General features: G+C 35.6%; 1 protein-coding gene across 4 annotated transcripts in view; it reads left to right on the plus strand.

Annotated features, from left to right (window-relative positions):
* Positions 1-286: 286 nt before the first annotated feature.
* The window catches only part of Src64B (Tyrosine-protein kinase Src64B), a 41,957-nt gene continuing 23,888 nt past the window's right edge, over positions 287-18,355 (plus strand). For 3 of the 4 annotated variants that reach the window (XM_089077541.1, XM_089077543.1, XM_089077544.1), the window contains exon 1: positions 287-639. The gene's annotated coding sequence lies outside the window, so the exon portion shown is untranslated. Of the gene's footprint in view, positions 650-18,355 lie in introns of all 4 variants that reach the window. The other variant, XM_089077542.1, reaches the window with a different exon arrangement.

The raw sequence follows: 18,355 nt of genomic DNA on the forward strand, positions 1-18,355 counted from the left end.
AAGAATGTTTTCGATAAGCTCTTTTTATCGCCTATATGAAAAAAATCCATTTCTGACACGTCATCATATTCGGAATGTTATGGCAGAGTTCTAAAGTGAAGTTTGGCGAGCATTGCGCGACGGCGAGACGAGCGTCGCTGATTGGTCGGGAACATTCTTGACGGTGACACACCGGTGAGCGCCGCTGATTGGTCGAGTGTGCGGCAGTGTCCCACGGCGAAAGGGTTTGCGCGCGGGATGGTGCGCGGGTGGCGCGCGATGTGTATCGGCGCCGTTCGTTGCCGGCCGGCCGCGCAGGAGCAGTCGCGAGCAGCGTGAGCGCAGGCGAAGGTGGATCTCGTCTCTTTTCCTCCGATAATGAACAACGCGCGATAACTATCAGTCCGTGTTGTCCGTGGGTGCATCTCGTCGAGTATCGCGCGCGCGCGCGCGATGCACCGTGTGGTCGCTGCCGGTTTCGTGCTCGCGATAAAGACGCGCTGTCTGACGACGACAAGCGATCACTAGCGGGGACCCCGCTGTGTTCCCGGAGCCAATCGAGGCCCCTGGAAACGCGTCGCCGTGGATTACTCGAAGGGCGGCACGAGCGTGGAGAGACACGCGAGCAGTGGAGAGCAGCGAGAGCAGCGGATAACGCGGGTAAGTACCCGTGAGTACCGGTTTTTATTGTGTTTGTGTTTTGATTCTTCCGCGCGAGAACGGTGCGGAAATATGTATGCCTGTCGTTGCGTCGTCGTCGTCGTCATCGTCATCGTTGTTACCGCGATCGTTCACAAGGAAAAGCACAGCGATATCAGCCTCTTTCTGGAAAAGAGTCGCCACCGTAGTAAACAAATGTAGACACGCCATTGACCTCGCTCGGTCCGATGGCACGAGGTTCGAAACGAGCGTCGAATGGATCTCGCCTCGAATGGATCTTGTCTTCTCATTCGAGATCGCGATCTTTGACGAATCTCTTGACAAAGGGCGAGACGCGAAACACGTAAAACGGAGTACAGTGAGTTAATGGTGCTCGCCATTAGACGTCGGCGATCTGTTGTTTTCGATCGCAAATAAGAGAAAGAGAGAGAGGGAGAGAGAGAGAGAGAGAGAGAGAGAGAGAGAGAGAGAGAGAGAGAGAGAGAGAGAGAGAGAGTCTCGCTTGCATGGGGGCGTTACATTTATACGTGATGGGGACGTTCCTGACATTGATCGTTGTTACTGTCACGTTATTACCACGCTCACGAACGATTACGAATGCAATTAGTTTTATCGTGCAATAATGAAAATTATGAATATTTTAAATAGACAGTTGTGTAGCACTTTTAGGAGATTTCAATGCTTTGACATTGTTGTCTGTTCTCGGCAGATAAATCATTACGTCTACTGTCGGTCGAATAAAGAAATCCTCATTGAACGGATAACAATTATCGAGATGATAAACGGAAAGAAATAAAGAAGGATTATTCTGAGAAAAATAAAAATAATTAAGATAAATGATTCAGCGGGTTAAATTCAATGAAATAATAAGAGACATGAGCGCAAACTAAATTTTTGACTATGAAAATTTTTTTATTCTTATATTAAACCAAAAGTTAAATCATAAAAATCTTATTCTCCTTATTATTCCATTAAAAATAATTTATATAAAGTGAAATATTAAGAGCTTTGAATTGTTGGGCGAAACGAAGATTTTAAAAACGTAGTTGTGTTGTTTTGAAACAGTAATTATTGAGAATTTTTCTAGACACTCGTTTTTATCAAAATATTATAAATATTATAAATATTATAAATATTATTTGTATTAGATAGACTATCGAATATGATAATGTCACTGCGTGATAAATCGTAAATGGTTATTACTTTACGTCGATTATCAACTAATGATGATTTATGAATAGTCATCGATTTTTGTCGCTCGTTTGAGTCGACCGTATACGCGTGTTTGCAGGAATTATTAGTAACTCATGGAAAATGAGGGAAGGACCCTTTCGAAATAGCTTTGTTTTCCCCGTCCAGAAGGGCGTAACCGGCTAATCGTATCCGAATGGAAACCCTCCTCTAAGAAGTAGCGTTTTATCATCTACATTCGTGCCTGAGACTGACACGGCTTTCTTGTATTACCGGTAACTGCGTTAACCGTAATTTATGTGCATTTCGAACTTCGGGCCGATAGTTCATAGGGCATTTAATCGCGTAAATGGGGTATTGTAAGTACGAGTGCCGTGTTCGGTATTTCCTTGATTAACTTTCCGAGCGAGGCGACGCGACGCGGCGCGAATCTGCATTTCATAGCGATTAATCTACCGAAAAGATATACGAGGAAGGGAGTGATGTCCGTGAGCGAAGCAAAATTGTAGAATCGCGCATTTTTATCCGAAATTTCATCGATATCAATTGACAATCAATCGAAATCCGTCCTGCATGTCGAGAGCCGCAAACATCGAAAACAAGTAGCGTTTCCGATACAAATGTTATTGCCGTAATGTTACATCCATATCAGAGATTTTTTTTTTTCCTTTTTATTAAATAACAAAAAATAATTTTTTAACTTCGATATAATATATTTTGCAATATTTTTGCTCATCGTTTTGTCATCGGTCGGGCTATCGTTGACTTTTATCTCCTACGCGTTATCTCCTCGTCTCGCGCTAATTGGTTAACGAAGTTGAACAGAATCGGGATTGCGTCGGTGGACGGCGCTGAGTGTTTCTAATCGGCTCTTTAGATGCACGGGTGAGAATTGAATGTACGAACGAGCGCTCGATCGAGGCCGGCTTAAATGCAGGTCTGATTTAAGTTTAACCACGGAGCCCTTACGGTCGATTGGCCGACCGCGCGCGCGGCCAACCTCGGCTTAACCTTTAAATCACGTTGGCGGCGAGTCCTCGCTTCCATCGGAAATTGCACGCGTCACCGTGCATCCTTACGGGATAAATATCGCATGCAAGAGAGAGAGAGGGAAAGAGAAAGAGAGAAGGGAGAAAGAGGCCCGGTGAGAGATTGGTGACCACGAATTTGGCCGCGAGCCTCGCAGAAGCTGCGTTTCACACGGAACCATCGAGCAACTTCCTTAACATGTTAAACGTCTCGCAAACTTCTTGATCTTAATCACAAACGACCTCTGATTAACCGGATCCAATTAATCTTTATTAATTGGATTTTACCAACCTCGTGAAAGTCCGCATCGAAGATCGCGTGTCGGATACGTGCAATCTGCACTCGTTATCTTTTCTTTTCTTTTTTTTTTTTAATTGGCTACTTATATGCTTTTAACTTACAACTTATTATATGTACGGAGAATTGATTTATATTTTACGTGTGAGATTCACACGTTCAAATACGCTAATAATTTTCATATACGATATCTTGTATGCGTTTTGCCACGCGGAATTATGTGCTATTTGTTATATGGAGCATCATAAATTTCTCATGCATTTATAAAGAGGCATTTCCTCCTTTCTTTATCTATGATCTTAGAATTGTGTAGTTGAGAACGACAATCGTTATTCGTCTGTTCTGATCATACGATAGTGTTTGTTTACAGTGCTCTTTTTATATGAGTGCTCTTCCATACATGTTGGATCTCTTTTTCTCCTCTTTTCGATAAGAGCTTTATTTTTTCCTCGTGAACGCGTACATGATCGTTTTGGTGAGCGCACTTCGCATGTGTTTGCCGTAACAGTTGAATGGCTATTCCAATATTTTACACCACATATTGCTCGTTATTATAGATACTTAGAGGCGTCATAAATAAAAACGCCTTGTAAACTACGCGCGACTAAAATGTTATTCTATAAAATATTCTCAATTCTGTCCACATAAATCAAGTTCATTGATAACAATAAGACATTGTTGTGTCATAAACGCGATGTCTTCACAATTTCATGAATTAACGATGAACATCTGCTTCCTCGGTCAATTCGCATCTCTTTGTACAAACTACCAGGTACAAACTACCGTCGCACTTGTTTAAAACGATATTTTAGATGTTTTGCTCAAACTTGAAATAAAAGTTTTCTGAAAATTCCCTGATGAGATTCCAAAATAATTTGTTAAAAATTCCAATAAAATTTCAGAAAGTATTTATAAATAAATATATATGTATTATATAAAGTCCTTAATTCATTTTTTTTATTATAGAAATATAAAAGTTTATAAATCGTAAAATAAAATTAAGAATCACTCAAATTTCAATAATTAAATTTGAAAAAATTTGAAAAAATTAAGAATTTTAAAAAATAAATGTTTTATATTGTTGAAATTTTAAAACTTCATTTTCAAAAATTATAAATAAAAAATTATACATGTGTAACTGGTACAAAATCAATTTTTTTTAAAACTATTAGAATAAATATTCGTCTTCATTAAACGAAGTTGTCTAACACAAAATTGTCTTCAATACTGAATATTGGAATAGTCGTAAAATGTGCTCTGATATTTCGAATGGATAGATTTATTATTATTACTTTACTAACAATTCAGTCGATAAACTCTTGATTATAATGTAAAGATAAAATATTAGAAAGAGGAGCAACTTCAAAAAAATTTTTTTTATTTTCAGTAAAACTCCTTGAGAATTTTCCGATTCTTCAAGGCATATAAATCTCTTAAGAGTACCCCGATCTTTCAAAACGTAAATCTCTTCTGAGAATTCCAGGTTTTCCAGGTAGCAAAATCGTATTTATTCTTCGATCTATTTGTATAGCGGTAAATCGACTTCATGCCGAGTCGTTGCCGGTTTTCCTCGACGGGCAAATTCATCATTACGCACGGCGATCGGCACGCCGCATTACGGTCGTGAGCTTTCACCGTGCGCTCGCGCACGTCTCGCCGTGCAACGCGAGCATTATCGTTTCGTATCCGATATCATTGTACCGCGGGGAACATTAATCAGGGGGTTGCGCGATGCAGAGATAAATTTGTTTCGTGCTCGAGACCGAGGCGCGGCAATGAAAAGGGAAAGGATTCAACACACACAACGTCGATTCCACACCGATTGTAATTTATGCAATCGTCGGTTTTCCGAAAGAAAATTTTTTGAAGAAAACGGTATCGATAAATACATTGGCAATAAGTAAATAAATAAATAAATAAATAAATATATATATGTATTTATGTATATGTATATTTCAGTTCTGTATATATTTTATGTCAGTTCTGTACTGTATTTTACTTAGAGATATCAAAAGCAACTTCGGAGTGATGTTAATTTATGAAAGTTTCCTTTCATAAATTAATTTTCTGCAAAGCAATATTCTTAATTATAAATATCTTTTTAATATCTTTAAAGTGCACTTATATTTTATACAGTACATTGAAATACATATATTCCCAATTAGATAACTTAAAATTTTAATTCTAACTTTGTGTTCAATACCTTTGTGTGAATATATGAAAATATCAGCATTTGATGATTTTTATTTTTTAAATTTAATTGCCATATAACGGCTGGTTATTTTTAGATAAAACTGAAATTAAACTTCTTCAACCGTGTAATTACATGAGAATGTGAACCTCGTTGTCGAGTGAGGTTCGAAATGAAATATACCAAAACAGCTGCTAGCTGACGCGTGAATGGATGCCTTATAAACCTGACGTTTTATGGAAGCGCGTTTTTTTTTTTATGCTCGGCGACGGAAAATGAAATACCTCCTCCTCGCGTCGCGTCTCTCACTTACACTTTCGTCACGCGTCTGGCGAGAATGCGCAAATTTGCGGTTACCGTATATCGTACACGCCAATCTTATATTTCATATGAACACGTTAAATTACGATAAATCATTCCGAGCCTAAATATCCAGAGTCCGAAATATAGCGTAGTGATTTTTATTTTGAATCCACGTTATTGTTCATACGCGATTTGACACAATTAGCGTCTACAGTATCCGCTGTCGCGAAAAATCTCCTGGAACAATCTCTTCTCTCGATTCCTCTTCCTCGTCCTTCCATTTTGAATTTCATTTATTTCATTTATTTTTCCCTCGCTCTTTATTATCCACATAGCTACCATATGATTATTTTGCGTGACTGTTACTCCTAATGCATTCTTTTCTATACTGTTAATAAAGAGTTGTTGAGGAAAGATTTTATCGTAGATCATAAATTTTCTCATTTACTCGCTCATGATTCACATAGCTATTAATTGGGAAAATTGAATGGCCCACTTAGGAAGCGAGCCCCGTAAAACGCGGAACATTTAGCCTCCTCCGAGGGATCACAAGGCCCACGGGGTTGAAAGCCCTTGGGTCTAATGCATACGTAATGGAATACCACGTACATGCTACGATTCGTTTGGCATCTCTCAATAGTCACTTGTCGCGATTAAGGTCACCTTGCAGATGAGTTATTCCCTCTATCGAGGAATTTCACGTATCATTCACGTGTCGCAATTTTACGCGGAAGCCTTTATCGGAGGAAGAAAAGGCATCCTGCCCGCGCGCGTGCTTGTGTTCGAGCTTCCTCTGATAGTCTCGATGCTGACTATAACGAGACAATAGATATCCCGTAGAGTTATATTATTATCGTGCTATCATTGGAATCCTGATAGTCTCATTAGATTGTACTAATATCGCGCAACCAATAATCAGCGTGCAACTTTCACGACGGAGGACGTACATTTGCTCTATTATTTTTGCGAACGATGTTGATTAAGGTTTGATCAAGAAAAAAGGAATGAACAAGAAATGAACAAAAAAAATAGATCTTTTTTTTCTCCAGAAGAAAAGACATTACATTGGAAAATATATCTCTTGTCATTTATTTCTATTTTTTTTTATCTATATGAATAAAACATGATTACGTGTTTATTTCTGTTATATCAAAGCAAAATTCGAAAAATTAATGGATTTGCGTACTATACAGATTAAATTGATCGATTATTTTATTTAGCATTATATATTCGTAATCAGGGCCTTAAAATGCGCTAATGGAAATCTCGAATAGCTGCTACAAATTATACACGACGTCATAAAGCCATCTGTTGAATATATAATGACCATTTCAGTCAACATCCCTGAATTAAATCTCTTTATACGCAATCGTAGCGTAAATAACCGTAATCTTCTCGCGAAAAATTAATTAATTTACGCGAGCGCAATTGCCATGTTAAATTTTTATTACGGATTTAGTCGTTTAAATTCGGAAAGTCAGATTTGCTGAACGCGATGTACGGTATGCACAGGATTAAAACTTTTTTCTCATTCCCCGGCGGTCCCTTTACGAGTTGAGATTCTGTCAAAAGTCCGCAGTCATTTCTACTCCGGAAGAGATCCGAGCTCCGAGCCGCTTGCTCAGCCACTTTTATCGTTCCTGCTTGAATAGGTGTTGTCCTTTATTTTCTTATATTCTTTGTCGAGACACAGTGACGCCAACGAGGATTCTCACGAGAAAACCGTAGCTCATATAGCTGCTACTATATTTTTCTATTCTGTAGAACAAAATCATTTTTTATTATATATCAGAGAATCCGGATGAAAGAAGAGTAGGCCGATCAAAAAATTTTGCGATATAAAAGATATGATGGATATATGATATGATTGAAAATTATTTAAATGTAACACCAAGAAAATAAAATATTTAAGGTATAAGAAGATTACTCGAAATTTGAATAATGCATCAATTTTTGGATTATTTAATAAATAAGATATTATTTTTGGAACGATTTACCTCTTGCGAGAATAACTTGTTCTTTGGAAGCGAGGAATAATTGACACATCTTTTCTAGAAATATAACGAATTTTAGGGATCTCTTTATAGATATAAGAGTGAGAAAACTTGAAAAATAAAGAACCCATGTTTTCGATGGCACGGATGAAAGAAGATGACTGTTCGGTCTTTCTTGCGGGTATCGATTTTAAACCAGGGGCTTCAACGATGTAGATATGGAGTTTGAATATAATATCCCGGTTCACCGGTACACCGGAAAAGCATATACGGGGAGTGCTTTGTTCGGGTCAATTTTGCAACCCTAGAAGTGGGGAATGATTCTATCTGGTTTGCCGACGAACTCGTGGCGCCATGATATCTGTATACTATACGCGTTGGTCCGTCCCCTCGTTAATGATTCAGCGCTAATGCTAACACATTCGATCAACGCCGACAGAGAAACCGTGCACGTCAAGAGCTTAACCAAGGCTTTTATTTCACGACTAATCTGAATATTAATTCACTAATCCGATAATCCCATTTCGTCCATCGCTTTTAATGTTTTAAATAACTCCACGATCAGAAGTTGACGCCGCCCGAGTGGTGTATTATACCGATTTTAATCTTAAAATTCTTTTTTTAGTATTTTAATTAAATAATTAGAGATTTTTGTGAGTTAAACATTTTATAATCCTTTGATCGTGGATTCTTCTCGTTTAGACAGTTTAAAATTATTTGTAACTATATATATAGAAAGAAATTAGTCTTAAATCAAGACTAAAATTTTATATTCTCATATTTAAACAAGAATATTATAATCCTTGTATAGAAGTTTTTAAGTTGAGCAAAAGTGATATTAATGCAAATTTAATTAAATCAAGACTAAAATTAAAAAAAAAAATATTCTTGCTTATATATGAAAATATTTGTTTTAATTTAAGACTAATCTTTTTCTGTATTAGTTATTAATAAAATACAATTAATATTAAAGAGATATAATTATTTACTATTCTTTCTTTTCAACTGCGTACATATAGTTCTAATTTTCGATCTTGGATGATTTTTGTAAAATATTTTATATATAATATATGTTCTCTAAAAATATATATAAAAATATATAAATATATAAAAAGAGGTACGACAAAATAGATTATTTATCCTTCTTTTTAAAAAGGTCTAGTCTTGCGAGAAATTGAGTTACGAGTATCTACTTTCCTGCATTATAAAAGAAAGAAAGAAAGCGAAGATCTACGACGTTATCCAAAAAGGGTATCCCTCTTCGGCTCGCTTGCTCCCGTCTTAAACGATGTTGAAAGCCTTGTGATCTTATTTCTGTGCTGCTCAAAGTGGTTAATGACCCAATTTGGTGAATACCCCACGGCATTGTCACATGGTCCATTACTTTAAGAAAAATGGTTTTTATGTACTCCCCTTCTTACATATTAAAGATATATTCATTTTTGCTAGGTAACAAAATTGTCGAGTTGGAAATAAGAAGCAAACATTACATTGAGAAAATTACACTCTTGATAATTACTTTCATATATTAAAAAGTAAATCAATTGTATTAATCTTATATAATAATCGCATGTAAAGCGGTACATATTTGTATTCCAAGGATTCCTATATCGTGATGACCTAATTGCGCGTAATCAAAGACGTCACTTTGCGTGAAATGGCTTTGTTTATCGTATTAGTTCGAATAGGAACGTCTCTGAAACAATATGCGTTTCCATCTGATGACTGTACTGACTGACTAACCCTTCATCGTGTAACAATATTATATTCATCCCGGATAACAGCTTACAGAGAATAGACGGTTGCATCCTTTACTTCTAACATATACAACGCACTACATGAATTGTCAAATGAGCGCGCATATTAAATTTTGCCAGCACCATCTTTTCACTGTCGTTTACGAGCGGAATATCGCGGAAACGATTGTCGGAAAATTTAATTCCGCCCTCGCACCTTTGTGCGGAGAGACCAGCGCGAGGGGGAAGGGGATGAGAGAAGGGGACGAGCGGAGGCTAGGCCGAGGTGTCTCGCTCTCTGAAGAGCCGGCCGGCGTTCTTCCGAAGTGAGAGCAGAGGCTGAAAGGTTATTGCGCTCTCTCGAGAGAAAGAGGGAACACAGAAAAAGGAAATAAATGACGAGTCGGCTGTTCGCCGGCCGGCTTGCCGACCGACCGACCGGCCGGCTGGCCGGGTGTCAGTCGCCGTGTGCGCGCAAATACGTTGCCGCCGTGTGTTCATTAAGTATATGCGGTAGAAAGCGTAGCGCTCTCTCGCGTATATGCACGCGTCCCCGGGTGAGTTAGGGGGGCCCCCCCCGGACTCTTGCCACCCTTCCTGCCCCCCCCCCCCCACCCCCGGAGTTCCCTCGCAGTCCCTCCTGGCAACGTCCGCGCGCCACCATCGGGGTGGTTGTACTATTGATTTTTTCGCCCTGTTCCGTTGAATTATCGAGAGTCTCTTTCTCTGTTTTATGTGGGCGATCTCGTCGTCGGCAATGTGCGACCCCATAACAAAGACGGCGAGGCGCGATGGAGACGCGGTAACGCTGGCTGTTACACGGAATGATTCGCGGTTCGAAACGTTCGAGAGAGCGGGTCCTCCGAATCTGAGATGAAAAATTTCCTCGTGGAAAAATATTGAAAAGAATCGATATTGTTTTCAGCACGAGCGAAGCGAGTGGAAAGCGAAGAGCTCTTTGTGGAGATTAAGTTTTAAAGAAGTGGAACGGGTGCGAAACATGATCATTTATTTACCTCCAAGTTGATTTTATCTTAACAGAATTAGGATTTCAAATTCAATTTCTATTTAACGAGGTGCTTAGAAAGTTAAAATTTATGATACCGTTACCGTTAGGGGTCTTACATTAGAGACCTCTTTCATAAGGATTCTCGTCTCGGATTTAAACCTTATATGCGGGCAATATGAATCTGCTATGGTCCGCATTAAATTCGAATTTAGAACTTATTTCTATGTTCAATCTTGATGAAACTTCGTGTAATTAATTGTATAAGAATAATTTAATATATATATATTAAATTATTATATATATATATATAAAATTATTATATATATATTAAATTATTATATATATATATATATATATATATATATATATATATATCGTAACGTACGCATAACGCGCTTATTAATACAATGTTTTTGAAAACGACAATCGAGAAAAATGAGGAAATCGTTCTGAATATTTACTATGATGATCGCGGAATCATCTATGAGCAAAATGCCGCTTATTGTCGAGTGTGCATCAAACGCACTCATCGCAGAGAGAATAAATCTGGCAAATGATTGGAACTATGAGGACAGGGATTGCTTCGTATATACCATATCTCCCTCTCTCTCTCTCTCTCTCTCTCTCTCTCTCTCTCTCTCTCTCTTCCCCCTCCCTCACGTTGCGCCACTTATTCATTGTTTCCCCGATTTTAGTCCGTAACGAGGCGCGGCGCGCATTGCCTCCGTGAAATAATTGGACGCGAAATGATCACATCGAGGGGGAGAAGGAGAGGGACGCTATCAAATTGCTGTTACGCGCCCTCGGAAATTAATATCGTACATGATCTTGACTTCTTTGTATCAGTTTAAAACATTAATTGTGCAGTTTAATGAATTCCCTCTTATTTTCTCTTCTTTCTTTTATTACAAGTATTATATTCGAACGTTATTATACGATACAATTGTCGTATTGGGAAAATTGAGTTTTTATGTAGTACGAGAGAGAAATAAATACACGCCACGGTGAAATTGAAAATTTAATTTTAGGTTTTGTGTCGATTCGATTTATATAAAGTATTTTCATACCAATAATAATTTTGTATCGCGGTAATAGAGAGAAGGGATTTGTATAGTCGTGTACTCTCGGTTCCAGAACACTTGATCCTTTCGCGCGAATACAATTCTTGATTGTAATCGGGCGAGCGTAAGGCCGGAATTCGCGAACCTCCAGCGCTTGCACGCGACAATCGAGAGCGAGAGCGTAATGACAGCGGCGCGTAAAAGTAGCGCCGGGACAAAGTTTAATCACGGAGGCGAACAAAGAGGTGCGGAGCGATGGAACCACTTTCCAACTGTTAATGACGTAGCATTGAAACCCGACGTGCAGTTTCTGCGGTACGTCGTGTATTTGCGGTACGTTTGGATTAAGAGCGGAATGAGGGTTTCGCTTGTGTCGACAGCTGAATGAAGTAAGCCGGACTTAAGCAATCTGTCTCTTTCTAGATTATATTGCTGTATCTTTAATCTTTGCGGACAGAAAAGACGAATTTACATAAAGTTAGCTCGGAACGACTTGTTGGTGCGACGATCCTAAGTTCATAAATTATGAGTTTGTACTTCTCTGCTTTAGGAGAGAGCTTTTATTTAGCGATCTCTTATTTGTGAATTTATTTATTTTTACTTTGACCTACGTTATATAGCAAATTTTACGTACTTAGTCCTTTTTTGGAACGTTTTAAACGTCATCTTGCAACTGCTTCCATACTATGTTACTTAAAATAATATTTTATTATATGATTTTATGTATATAAAAAAAAAAAACATAAATACAAAATGTGAAATGTTTGATTTCTCTTGTATGGAATGATTCATTTATTAATTGAACGAATCGTTCTACGTAAGGTGTATGGCACGTGAAATGTTTCTCATCTCCTTTCTCTCTCTCTTTTTTCTGATTGTATATGGGTAAAAAATGCGTAAGCGGAACTGGAATGTTAGCTGACAATGCGAAGGACTCATCGGTATTCAGTGCGCTTGCTTAGGTGCTCTTCACGAGCTTAAGAAGCCGGCCTTATATGAACACCGCGTTCATCGAACTGTACCGTGATGACCTAGTATCGATGCTTAGACACTGAAGCAAAGTACATCTCACTTAAGAAAGGTCGCCATCATAATCTTCAAAGTTTTCACAAAGATAAGATTCGGAATATAAAATTGGTCTATTTTTAAAAGCTTTTTTTGAATTTAACTAATGATCAAACTATTAAAGAAAAGCAAATAAATAAATAACAAAATATCAAATAATAAATAACAAATTTAAAAAAAAAATTATAATTAATTTTAGTAATTAATACTTTGGTATATTGAATGTAATAAATAATAAATATAAAAAAAATAAATAATAAATATAAAAAAATATATGAGTTTGTATCTGCATTGTATTTTGTGTAAAGAATCAAAAGGATGTAAAATTTCAATTTTATTTTACATATTACAAATATGTGTATGAATGAGAGGTAGAGAAAGAGAGAGAGAGAGAGAGAGAGAGAGAGAGAGAGAGAGAGAGAGAGAGAATATATATTTTTTTTTATACTGATTGTTGGATTTACGAAATTAGAAATAAATGAAAAGATTATTTCTATATATTTTCCACAGTAATCTGTACTTGTCAAAATTACGCTACTCAAGTTTCAAAACTATACTAAATGTAACAATAAATTCTGCTTTTAAACACAGTTTTTAAATGTTATGCTAACTGATATTATTTTTTGTCAATAAATTGAAACTCTTTCAATAACGGTAAGCGAATATAATGGATTTTCGCTTTTTGCGTATATTAAGCTTAAGTGCATAGTACTCATTTTTAAGACTCGCACGTTATACAGAAGGCGTTGAGAGACGCCCAGAAACAGATCAAGGATCGATATCCGGTATTGCCATGGATCGACGCACTCGAGCATGAAAAAAGCAAGGGAGAAAAGAGCCTCAATTTTATCGGCCGCGTGGCTAATAATTTCTTCGTCGGCAAGGCGGTGATTTCAGTGACAGACGCGAATCAGCTGGCGATCTTTCATTCCTTCTTTACTTGGCAATTCATGCTCTCTGCCCTTTTTCTTTCTTCACCTTCTCTCAAACAACTAGTCGTTTTGAAGAGAACATCCCCCCCTCCAACGGGGCCATTTTTCCATGAAATAATTTTTGTCGCGCAGCTTCTTGAGTAACTGAATAATAATCTTTCAATTTTTTCAGAAAATTATTCTTATATTGATATACTAATTGAAAAGATAAGAAAGAACGAAAAAAAAAGAAAATAAAACGATTTTATCGTATGATTAAATGTTGTTTGAATTTGCGTAAATGAAGTTTAAATCTTAATAAAATACGGGATCTTTCTGACTTTAGAGAAATTAAACTTTATCCTTTATTTGTACGTAGAAAAGATAAATAAAGTTAAAAAAGTTTAAATAAAGTTTAAAGATAATTAAAATTAATTTTAATACAATTCCTTTCTCGTATATTTAAATAATTGAGATTTTAATCAAAGTAAAAGTAATTGACATTATATATATATATTTAGAAAATTATTTTTAAACAGTTTAAAAATAGAGTAGATAAAGAGACCTTTTATCATCAATTGTGATAACTTCGTTCACATCGTCGATTGAGGATTAAATCCGGTTGAAATGCGCCGAGCGAATTACGAGATTGTAGGTCAGACGTCAATTGGTCGATTTCATATGGATAATCAGAGCTAATGATATCTGAGAGATGTATACTACACATACAGAAGATATGCATTAACGTCTAGATTCTGCAGAAATTCAGATGAATTTTATTCGATAGAAGACATCAAAGGTACCAAGATAAACTCACTTTGTCTATAGTCGGTTGAACAAATATATAAGATGAAGGTAATAAAATCACGATAGCAAGTAGTTAATAGTGTCATTTTTGTGTCAATGAAGTGGGATATTTCTTGATTATATTACCGTCGGAGACGCCACTCATATAATTCAGGTGGGAAATATTACCCCGGGGGGGGATCTTTTTGTACCCCTGTTTGTGCGGGCGATGCGACAAAGGACAACCAGAATTCGGTCGAGATGCGATCCATGACGCGGGGACACGCGGGGCGGGGAATAAATACAACATAGACGAACACTTCAAAGGAATATATGCACTGTATATATATATATATATATATATATATATATATATATTGGTCTTATTATATATATATATATATATATATATATATTGGTCTTATTATATATATATATATATAAGTCATTGCCCTGTACGAATAACATCGTTGAGAGAACAGTACAAAATGTACTTCGCAACTATCAAAAGCTTATACAATGGATATACATTGTGATTATAAACATGCCACATTAATCTATCCTCTTTTTAATATTTAATTTAGAAATCGGCCTTTTTGTATCAATGCTCTATCAAAAAACTTATATCAAAAGTATATTTCATATTACACACGGTCGTAATAGAATTATGCATTTCATGATCTTCATTTTGATATAAGTTTATATCAGTTTTATTTCTCACGATTGGAAATATAATAAGACCAATATATTGAAATTGCTGAAAATCAAATTTAAATAAAAAGATTTAATCTTTTTTTTGGTTTCTTAATATTTAATGACAAAAATACAACTAAAAAGAGATTTCTCTTTTTATTTTGATTTATTTTAATATTTAATTAAAGTTCTTTTTATAAATTGAAGATGATTTGAAACAAAGTATACATATATATAATATGAGCAAACAATTGGAACTTTATTTAAAGACGGGAAGGGGATTAATAGGATGTAATAATAAAACTGGCTGTTTCGGATTTATTGGCTCTATATTTTTCCGATATATATAAAATATAGAATAAGTCGCGTTCCAAAACAAGGAAATATAAATACCATGAATACATTCTGTGATGTCGATATATCTATTTTCAAGGCATTTTCAACGTCTCGCATATATCACATCCGAAATAAACGACACAAGACGTCGTCGTAGACGGACGACCTACCTTCCCTCGTGATTTTCCATTTCGGATCTCTGAGACACCGTGACGCTCGACACGACTTCACTCAGTCGCGTCTTATTTCGTCATCACTCATCTATCGCAGAGTTAACAGCCCTCAAATTGGTTTCTTCAAACAAATCAGTGCCGACCGTTGCATGTCACGACCGATGATATCACTACGCTGTGTATATTCACGTAAAAAATTAATTTAAAAAAAAAATTAAATCTTTAAATATATTTCAAAAAATTTGTTCGTGTAGATAAATGATGAACGTATGATGTCTGTCATATGATTGAGAATTGTTGACAAATTATTTGAGTACAAATAAATGTTATTTTTTTCTCTCTCCGATGAATAATATTTCCGTCATATTTTCTTGATTTAATCAGACATATTTCAGTTAAAAAAAAGAGATTTAAGATATTTAGGGGTTAATACGCATGCTCGCGTGCGCATGAAAGTACCAGACAATCGTACTGTCCTATTACAGGCACATCTGCGCGCCACGTGGTAGGCTGTTGTTCGGTCCCCTCGTTCCCCGTTGATCAGAGAAATGGGTACCGGACAGCACACGTGGTTAACAACGACCGAGAAATGATCCCTCGATACCGTCATCCATGTTTCATCGTTTGATTTCTTTCTTTTTGTCCCCGCTTTTGATGGTCATGCATGATAGATTCGTTCACTAATTTGCATCGATCACGTATGTTCGTCTTGTACCGAATATAATCTTTCATTATTCTTTTTATTTTACGACTAAATAATTATCTTTAATAAGTAGGGATTGTTAATGAGCATTGCTTTTATATATTTGCATTGAGTTTTTCCCTTTGTTTGATAGAAATATTTGTAAAATATCGATAGTTGAACGCTATTAAAGCGTTTCAGATATCGATGCATTAATTGAAAAATTTTCCTAAGTAACGATATTTCAGTCGTTTTCAGCTTTGATAAATTTTTATTTCAATTTAATTAATTGATGATACTTGAAAAATTATGATAAAATCTTTTTTTATTTATTTTGCGTATCAAATGTTGCAAATCAAATTACCTCCATTATGAGCAAGAAGCATCGGGCTTTAAAGCGAGTTTCTTATTTTACATTTTTATCGATAAACGTATTGGTATTCGAGATTACGGGTTATCCCATATCAGATCTCTTCCCCACGTAGAGGCGTTGTTCTCTCAGGAGATACATGTTCATCGAAGCAGGATGCATATGGGATTTTGCCGGAACACGAGACGCAGCTAGGTATTATCTAATCTTGGCGCAAACCGCAGCTGCGATCACTTAAAAATATATATACCGACGGCCGATCCTCTTTTCCTTTTCCTTTGCGTTATTCCATGTATTCTCTATGCAACAACGCTTCCTTTTGTGATATAATAAAAATTATCTCTCGTTGTTTTCTTCACAGTTTTACGCTCCGTATTCCTGCCCCTTGTTCCCATACGAAGCTTGGAATAATTCTTTCTCTCGTATAATCGCCTTTGTTATTTCGCTTATCTTCTGAAGAAAGAACATCTTTATACTTCTTTCGTATGTATCCAAATGCAAGATGTCTACTTACTGGAAAAACTTAAAAAAAACTGGAATTCTTAGAGAATTTGTTTACATTTTGAAAACTCAGACAGTTCTCAGGGAATTTTTTTCAAGTTGCTTTTTCTAACGTTTTGTCTTTATAACAGAGAGTTATAATCGGGAGTTTATCGTTTATATTGTTAACGATAACAGTGAACTCATTCATCTAATCAGAGATACTGATTTTACGGTTAAACCAATATTCCAACCAATATTGAAGACAACGATTTCATGTTAGTTGCACTTTTGTTTCCTAAAGACGAATATTTATTTTAATAATTTTAGAAAAATTGAATTTTATATCGGTTATGCATTATATAATTTTTTATTTATAATTTTTGAAAAAAAGATAAAGTGTAAAAATTTAATATAATATAATATTAAATATTTATTTTTTAAAATTCCTAAATAATTTCAAAATTTAATTATTGAAACTCGAATGATTCTTAATTTTATTAAATGAATAGAAAAAATATTAAGGGAATTTCGCGCAGTAAATATATATTTATTTGTAAGATACATTTATGAATGCTTAAGATGCATTTATGAATGCTTTATTTTATCTGAAATTTTTACAACAAATTACCTTGAAAATAAAGGAATTCTCAAAGAATATTTGTTTCGAATTTGAATAGATACTCTTGGAATGTATATATTTAAATTTATAATAAACTCAAATTTATAAACGATTTTTAATTATTAATATCGCTACCATGTCTTAAGAATGTTATTTGATTGTCTAATGCAATATTGCATTTCAAAACGCATAAAATTTTAATATCTCGCTCGCGATGCATCCCGTTAACCAAATCTTCAACAGCAGCATCGATCGGTCAACCATGTCGCGACTTGCGATCGAGCAATTTGTTCGTTTATCCGATATGTGAATGCACACGCGAGAGTTCAGCAAGTATTTTAAACTCTCGTAACACGAACGTTTATCCATAGCCATACAATATCGGAAATCACATTTTTAATCGATTATATACGATTGATTGTACGATTTGTTTATGAGTTTCGCTTATTAAAATACACCCGCGATTGATACGTAAAACATAGCTTTTATGCAATATGCTTTTATTTCATTTCGAAATTATTTGATGTTAAATGAAATGATAGACATAAATTAGACGTAAAAATGCGTGAAATTAATGTTAAAAAATACGGCGTATAATGAAAATCATGAATAAAAGAATGCTTTCTCGGATATCACATTATGCAAGTTTTACATTCTATAACATGAGAATGTTCTTGATGTAAAATGTTAATTATCGTACAGTAAATTAAATGAAAATATGTTTTGTTCTCTACGATATTATTTTAATATATATATATTATATATAAACGATATTATTTATATATAT

Source organism: Pogonomyrmex barbatus, unplaced genomic scaffold (genome assembly GCF_055798465.1).
Source record: "Pogonomyrmex barbatus isolate J1 unplaced genomic scaffold, ASM5579846v1 scaffold2, whole genome shotgun sequence".
NCBI lineage: Eukaryota > Metazoa > Arthropoda > Insecta > Hymenoptera > Formicidae > Pogonomyrmex > Pogonomyrmex barbatus.